Source organism: Bidens hawaiensis, unplaced genomic scaffold (genome assembly GCF_021521415.1).
Source record: "Bidens hawaiensis isolate Kalapana, Puna unplaced genomic scaffold, B.hawaiensis_p1.1 tig00027177_1, whole genome shotgun sequence".
Lineage (NCBI taxonomy): Eukaryota > Viridiplantae > Streptophyta > Magnoliopsida > Asterales > Asteraceae > Bidens > Bidens hawaiensis.
This window is the reverse complement of record NW_027494393.1, coordinates 65,169-73,473: the sequence shown is the minus strand read 5'-3', so window position 1 is coordinate 73,473 and position 8,305 is coordinate 65,169. Positions and strand designations below refer to the sequence as shown.

Below are 8,305 nucleotides of genomic sequence, written 5' to 3'. Positions count from 1 at the left end.
TCAGTCTTTGGTGCAAGGAGCTGCAAATCTAGCAAGTGTTTAGCTCAGTAGCATACCCCAACGGCCAAGTAGGACTACTTCTCATTCTAATAAAAGACTTAGCCGAAGTAGAAGTGAAACGGTGCAATCAAAAAGAGAAACAAAGAAAGAAACTTAAAAGAAAGAAAGCAATAAGAAAGAATCTAAAGAGGAGAAGGAAGAAAGTGCACAAAGCTCGACTGCTGAAAACAAGCTTCGTGATAAAACCAAGAAACTTAAAATACAAGAGGTTGTGATTTCAAAGTTTTCAAGGTCTACAAACCCAAAAGAATTTCATGGGGATAAGGGAGTTATTGTTACCCTCCGTTGGTTGGAGGAAATGGAATCGATAGTAGTTATTAGCAAATGTACCGAGAGAGAGAAAGTCCAGTATACCTCCCGAATGTTGAAGGGAGAAGCGTTGGAATGCTGGAATACCCTTATTGAGGTTAAGGGTAGAGAAAAGTTGTACAACCTAGAATGGAAAACCTTCAAAGAAATGATTTTGAAGAAGTTTTGTCCGATCCACGAAGCAGGCCAGATCCAAACCAAGTTATGGAACCACAAAGTTGTAGGAACGAATCTTAAGGAATACAACATAAAATTTCTCGGATACTGTAGGGTTGTTCCTCACTTAGTCACTCCCGAATTCAATAAAGTGACTCGTTACATCTACGGACTACCCATAGAGATACGTGATTTGGTTTGTTCTCACATGCCATCTACAACTGAATATGCTATGGAATTAGCTGGGTATTTGATGGACGGGATGATCCGGAATAGAGATGAAAAGAAGAAAGATGATGGTAGACAGTCGGTTGGAGGAAAAGTGAAGAAGGGTGAGAAGAAGAGGGACAGAACGTTTATGTACACCCGTCCAATTTGCAAAACTTGAGGAAGGAGGCACTATGGGAGGTGCCAACGACCCTTAAATACTATCACTTGCAATTTCTGTAAAAAAAAACGGGTCATGTTGAAGCCGATTGTAAAAGAAAGACTGTGGTGTGTTTTGACTGTCGAGAGAAGGGACACTTTAATACCAAGTGACCGAAAAGGGAACCAACAACAACAGCAGCTGGTGCAAGTGGTAGGGGTGTCAAGACTGATGCCAAGAAAGGAATTGCTCGGCTCGTGAGTAATTTTTTATGCTCGTGCTCAGCTCGTGAGTAAATTTTTATACTCGATCTCGGCTTGTGAGTTGATTTTTATGTTCTGATACAAAAGCAATCCGACCACTTTTAAATTCATGGGTCATGGTTGGAAATGGTATGCATGTAATGTTATAACATGTATTTTTTTTTTTGTTATAATTTAACTCAAAGGGTATAATTATAAAACTATAACTTTCTTTTATTTCCTTTCAAACTTGGGAACACATAAACTGTTTAATTGTCTTTTTGTTTCTTTCTTTTTCATTAAACTCAGGAACATAACATAAAGTCATATTTTTTCCTTTCTTTTCTCTTTTAATTTTCTTTTCTTTTTACTCTCTCGTTACTTATGCTTGATTTTGGACCCGGTATGTAATGTGATGAACAAATCTCAATCAATCAATCAATCATGCCCAGTAAAATCTCACCGACAGCAAAGCTATAAGTAGGGTCTGGGGAGGGTGGGATGTAGGCACACCGTACCTCTATCCAAAGGAATAAAGAGGTGGCTTCCAGAGAGACCCTCGGGTCTAGGTACATGTGTATGAAGCAAAATAAAGGAAATCAAAGTTTAACAGTTACATAAAAACTACTACTAATTATAATAATATTAATAATAAGATCACAGTTTAACAGTTATATAAAAGCTAATAATAATTATAAAAATAATAATTATAACCAAATCTAAACCAAATAAATAAAACAGAGGACGACCAAGGTTTCTTTCGTTATCCAACCGTCCATCTAAATTCTAACACCAAATTTGCAGATCCCAAAAATGAAACCCACCGAAGAAGAAAAAGAAGACCCATCTTCACTTAACCGCTTACTAGACGAACTCATCCTCCAAATCCTAACCAAACAACCGGACCTCCAAACCCTCTGCTTTTGCCACCTCGTTTCCAAACGATTCGCCCCAATCGTCCTTCAACTCCACACCATCTCCTTCACCGCACCTCTCTTAAACACCAACACCGGATTCTGGTCTTTAATAAACGGCGTCGTTTTTAAACCCATTCACCTCATCCGGCGTATGGTTCTTCCTTCTACCAGACCACTTCCGCCCATAATCTCTTCCTTCTACGGCGATTCCTTTCGATCGGCTGTTTCGTTTTTAACCAAGTTTCGAGGAGTTAAATCGTTGTCTATCGAGCTTCCGTCTTCAACCCACAAGGGTGTTAATAATAGCTCTTTGTTTAAGTGGAAGGTTTCGTTAGGTACCCGAATTGAATCGTTTGTGTTTCTTTCGCCCAATTCGATTTCCGATACAAACGTACGGATTCGTTTAAGCGGAAAGTTCACATCGCGTTTCAGTGTTTAAAAGATGTGATTGTGAGGCATAGGATGCTGCTGTATTTCATCAAGGAGCTTCCAAATTTGGAAAAAGTGTTGATTACCGATTCGGGGAAGAGAGGGACGGTTGCTTTGAGTGGGTGGAGGCTTGATGAGGTGCGAGGGTGGGTACTTTCGGCTCCTGATGATGTGAAACCGGAGATGAATCGGATTGAGGTGCCGGTTAATGTTAGCCAGTGTTATGTCCCTGTGTTGGAAATGCCGGTTTTGGGTGTGTTATGAAGGGGGTAACTTTTGTTGTGATGCGGATGAATGATGTTCAGGATGGAGATGATTGTTTCGTGGACGGTGATGATGGGTTTGATGATAAAGTGGAGGCTGCGTATAGTGAAGTGGTGATGGAGATTTTGGAGAAGCATAAGGATAAAATGAAGAGGCTGCTGTAGTGTGACATTGAAACTGGTAATCGTTTTATCGTAAGTTATCAAGTTGAATGTTTTGTTATACTGTAATGTGCATTGGTTGTTAAAGATTAGTATTGATATCTGTCTGTAAGTACTCTTTGAATGCAGTTTAAAGCAAACTTTGCTAGTGTCAAGTGTCACCCATATCTTCTAATGATCTATTTGGGTAGATTTGGATTGAAATTTTGTTAAAAAATAAGACAAATATCTATTTAATTTAGGCCTCTAAAAAGTAGTTATTTTATGCAATTTGTAATTTATGGTCCTTATTATTCATCTTATATACACGATCAAATTTGGCATGCTTTCAAAACTTCATAATTTCAATATGTCCTGCTCTTCCATTCAATAATTGTGTTTCTCTGATCATGGAAACTACAGTTAGTCATGAGTACTCTTCGTTTTAAGATAAACGCGAAGGCGTTTCTCTCATCCTCAAGTGTTCGGTCTATCGAGATAAACAAAGGCGACGGAGGTGTCGGAATGGCTTGTAACAATTGGCGATGGTAATTAGGCCTGGTAAGACGGCTGGGTTAGGTTTGTAGAGTAACATGTCGAAAGGGGTTCTAGTTTATTTACCTACAACTTGAATAATTATAAGCAAGATGGCGTTGATGCAAGCAACTTCACCTTTGAGATTACATTTTTTGATTGCGACAACTTGATGGGCATGTTAGATTCCATCAACTATCATATCAAGATTGGGAGGAAGCATATGCAAGCAGATGGATTGTAATCGCAAAGAGGATGAGAAGCCATCTGCAGAAACTCTTTTAACTTGGTTTAAAATCCTTTTGTGTTTTGTGCTTTTCTTGTTTATATCTGATTGGTGTATAAGTTTCCGATAAATATGATCAAGGGTGACTTCAAATTAATAATTTTGTTTAATTCATGGAATACTTAATTTTAGATAATATTCGATTTGTTTTTATTAAGTAGGTGATTAACCCAAAAGGAAACGAAATTTTTGATTTTTTTTAGATAATATGATTTTGAATGAGAGGTATTTTATCAAACTAAAAAGTACATAAAGAATCACCCTTCTTTAATTCATCGTTGTAGTTTTTTCTTCCTCAAGTCTAACAATGGCTTCTATCTTCCGCCCTTCAACCTTCAACAACCTTAAACCTCTGATCCAACAGCGTTACTCAATGGCGGCTTTTAATACCTTCCGACAACAACATCGTCTTCTAGGTTCCCTCCCACAAACATCAAGGGCTGACTTTCACCAATCAGTCAGCCATCAAACGGCTTTTAATACCTTCCGACAACAACATCGTCTTCTAGGTTCCCTCCCAGAAACATCAAGGGCTGACTTTCACCAATCAGTCAGCCATCAAACGCATGTCTCAACAACACTCGCCACCCGCCTTCTCAAGAACCGCGACTCTAACGTCGTTTTCTCACCCCTTTCGATCCAGGCTGTCCTGAGCTTGGCAGCCGCCGGTTCCACAAGCCGAACACGTGATCAGTTCCTTGCTTTCCTCAAAACAAATGACACCAATGAACTAAACTCTCTCTATTCTCAGCTCATGTCGACTACCTTAGTTAACGGTAGCCCAAATGGCGGACCTCGATTGTCTTTTGCAAACGGGCTTTGGGTTGAGAAAACCCTTTCTCTTAAACCTTCTTTCAAACAGGTTGTGGACACAGCTGATAAAGCGACTTGTGAACAAGTCGATTTCAAGACTAAGGTGAGTTCTAATTATGTGATGCAATGTTTATTATATTAATTACCTAAATAAAACCCTACTCGTTATACACGGGTTTGAGGCTGACAATAGTAAACTTTTTATAGAAAAAATGTAGTATTACATTCTTGACTAACTTTTATTTTATGTTTCAACATTTGCCAACTTCTTGTTATGTATCATCGAGTAATTGTTGTGTTCCGTATATAAAATCTATAATAATTATTTTCAAATGAGTGTGATTTGATTACTATTTTATAAAGTTGTCCTTTTATATATAATACAAACTCAGAGTGTGCGTATATATCACTTAAAATGAAATTGAGAAAAAAAAAATTAAAGTTAATTTTATAAATGGTCTAGAAAGAATCAAACCGGCAAGGAAATACTCCAAAACAGGTTTGAACATATTATTTAACCACGGAGCCACAATATCATCATACGTTTACTTATGAATTGTCTCTTAATTAATTTTCTTCTACATATATATAAATAGTTATTCTTTGAAAAAAAAACAAGGGTTTATTTATGAATTATGAGAGCCCTAACTTTACCCAATAAAGCTATTGGGCCGCCTACCTAATTAAAGTTTTATGCAACATTTATGAGGTAACTCATAGATTATATTTGCTAGGTTTACCTTTACTAATCATTTACCTTTACTAATCATGTTTGTGATGTTTTACATATTGTTCATTATATGTTCTTATTGTGATTAAAATTTTGGTTATTTTGTTCACAAACTTCAGGCTTATAAGGGTTTGGATTTTTTTTCCTTAAGCTATTACACTTTCTTATATATGAGACTTTATTTTTCATATAGCTAACATATAATTTTTTGGTTAAAATGAAGGCAGCTGAGGTAGTCAATAAAGTGAATTTATGGGCTGAAAATCAAACAAATGGCCTTATAGAAGAAGTCATTTATGCTAATTCAGTTAACGAGTTCACTAGGCTCATCTTTGCAAATGCTGTCTACTTCAAAGGAGCATGGAGTCAGGAGTTTGACCAGACAATGACAGAAGAATCCGACTTCCACCTCCTTCACGGCAACAGAGTTAAAGTTCCCTTCATGACTAGTGATGAAAGGCAATTTGTGAATGAATATGATGATTTCAAAGTTTTGGGTCTTCCCTATCTACGTGGTCAAGATAAGCGTCGATTCACAATGTACATTTTCCTGCCACATGCAAAAGACGGCCTTCAATCTTTATTAGAGAAAATCGATTCCACATATGACTTTTTAGATCGTCACATTCCACACCGAAAAGTAGAAGTCGGACAGTTTTTGATACCAAAATTTAAGATCTCATTCAATTTTGAAGTTACTTGTTTATTGAAGGAATTAGGGCTTGTATTTCCTTTCAACAATGATTGTGATGATTTCACCGAAGTGGCTGACTTATGTGCTAGTGAAAACATTTATGTTTCAAACATTTCTCATAAATCTGTTGTGGAGGTTTGTGAAGAAGGTACTGAAGCTGCAGCGATCACTACAGTATCTGGGTGGTATGATAGTTCATCATGGTATGTAGAGAAACCCAAGATGATTGATTTTGTGGCGGATCATCCGTTTTTGTTTGTGATAAGAGAAGATGTATCTGGTGTCGTGTTGTTTATGGGACAGGTGTTGAACCCCGTATAGGTTGAAACGACAGTTTCAATTTCTAGTATCATTAACACGCTATCTTTTGTTTATAGTGGGGACTTCTCTTTTTCTTTCGCTTAATTGTACCAAGTGGTTTTTGGAGTAAGGCTATTACATCTTGGGCCATTTGATTCAAATTCAAGCGGACGTATTGTTATATTATGCCGTGTTTATTGCTTATTGCACGTGTTATGGTTATATACTAGGTTAAACTCATGTGATACATGTGTGGTTAAAAAAATACAACAAAAGATAGAATTCAATAATATACATAACATACGTCATGAATTCATATTATAATCACCAATTAGCAAAGCTACATAACTAAGTTAAACATAATAAAATATAACCATAACAAAGATACATCAAATATAAGTTTCTTACAAAGTATATACACAAAAGCTACAAATAATTACAGGATAAAAATATTAATCAACACAATCATTCACACACTAACTATGATCCAAAATGACTCGAAATAGACTTGGAATTCAAAATCAACCTAAATCATTTGTGTACATCTTTGTAAATACACTAAAATGCGTTAATAAATATAGATTCTTAATAGCAAATCAAAGCAAAAATTGTAACGCCGGTTGCCTACGATAGATGTAATAATGTTAAACAAAAGATGATTGTTATCATTGGGATTATATAAGTGAAATTTTATTATTTAAAACAAGCTAAAATGTCCCAACTCCCACATATCTAACAACCAATCTCGTAAGCCACATTAGCCCAATAATTAAACGCAATTAGAACATAAGAAAAAAAATATTGATGTATACTATATTTGATGTTTTATTGGTTAGTTTTTATCATAATCACAATAGGAAATTCATCACCTGCCATTTTTTTTAATGTGCTAAAGGTGTTAGCAGGTCAGCACAGGCCGTTTTTGCTTCGGCTTTCAACTCATTACCCCCACCCCCTTATCTTGTCTTCTCTGTGCAGTTACCACCTAAACCAAGAGTCAAAGAAAGATATGTACCTGTGCACAGACCATAATCAAAACTTCAAGAAGGATTAATCTTGAATTATTAGTAAAGTTAAAAGTTTATTTTGTTAAGTTATAATTTAGTTATTTGAATTGTAGTAGGGTTAGGAAAGGTATGTCTTGAAGAGTAAGTTTAATGAGTCTATATATAGAATCTAGATTATTAGTTTTGAGAGAGAGTTGAGAGAGTCAAGAGAGTCTTTTTCTCCTTGTATGTTCGTGAAGTTATGTTCGTTTGAGAAGTCCGTTTGATTATATTAAAAGAGTCGCGGGTTGTCACCCCAATATCGTGTGTTTGTGTGTTTGATAAGTTCGTTTGATATGATTGTTTGACCCTAATATCGCGTGTTTGTGTGTTTGATAAGTTCGTTTGATATGATTGTTTGATCCGTCTGGGCCAACAATTGGTATCAAAGCTTAGGCTCGTTAAACACACGATTGGTTTCACGCAAAACAATTCTTTGTTTGGTTTATTCCTTTTGAAGATTGGCCGCCTAATTGAGTCACCAGGTTTGGTGGTTTGCAAAAAGAATCGTGAGTGGCAAGTTATAGTTGTTCGAAAGTCAAAGGTGTTGAAAGAAAACCTCAAGGCTCGGCTCAAATTATTTGAAGCAAGCTTCCAGGTAAATAATCTTAGTTACTTTGAATTAAGATCAGTCGGTGGAATTAATTCAAAATTATTGTGGGTGAAGTGGGGTTTGAAAATAATAAGCCAATAAGAAAAGTGAGGACGTGAGGATTGGAACTAATTTTAAATCTATATCTTATGTGAATGAGCATAGGTCCTATTTTTTAATCAAATTTTGTTTGTAAAGAAAAAAATCTAAAAGCACATCAATAGAAATCAAATTGCGAGAAAGTGTTCAAGCTTATAGAATCCATATTATAAAAGCAAGATTGATTTTGGATAATCAAGAATGTTGTTCTTATTGATGTGAAGAAAGTAAGAAAGAGAAGAAAAGTTTGTAGTGCTTGTTTATTTACGAGAGATTGGTTTCTGGATTTGAAATCAATTTCAACTGAAATTATAAACCAGAAAAGAA

General features: G+C 35.9%; 2 pseudogenes; both read left to right on the top strand.

Annotated features, from left to right (window-relative positions):
• Positions 1 to 1,947: 1,947 nt before the first annotated feature.
• On the top strand, positions 1,948 to 3,109 carry LOC143574941 (F-box protein AUF2-like; annotated as a pseudogene).
• A 902-nt stretch (positions 3,110 to 4,011) lies between these two features.
• Positions 4,012 to 6,262, top strand: LOC143574940 (serpin-ZX pseudogene; annotated as a pseudogene).
• Positions 6,263 to 8,305: the final 2,043 nt, after the last annotated feature.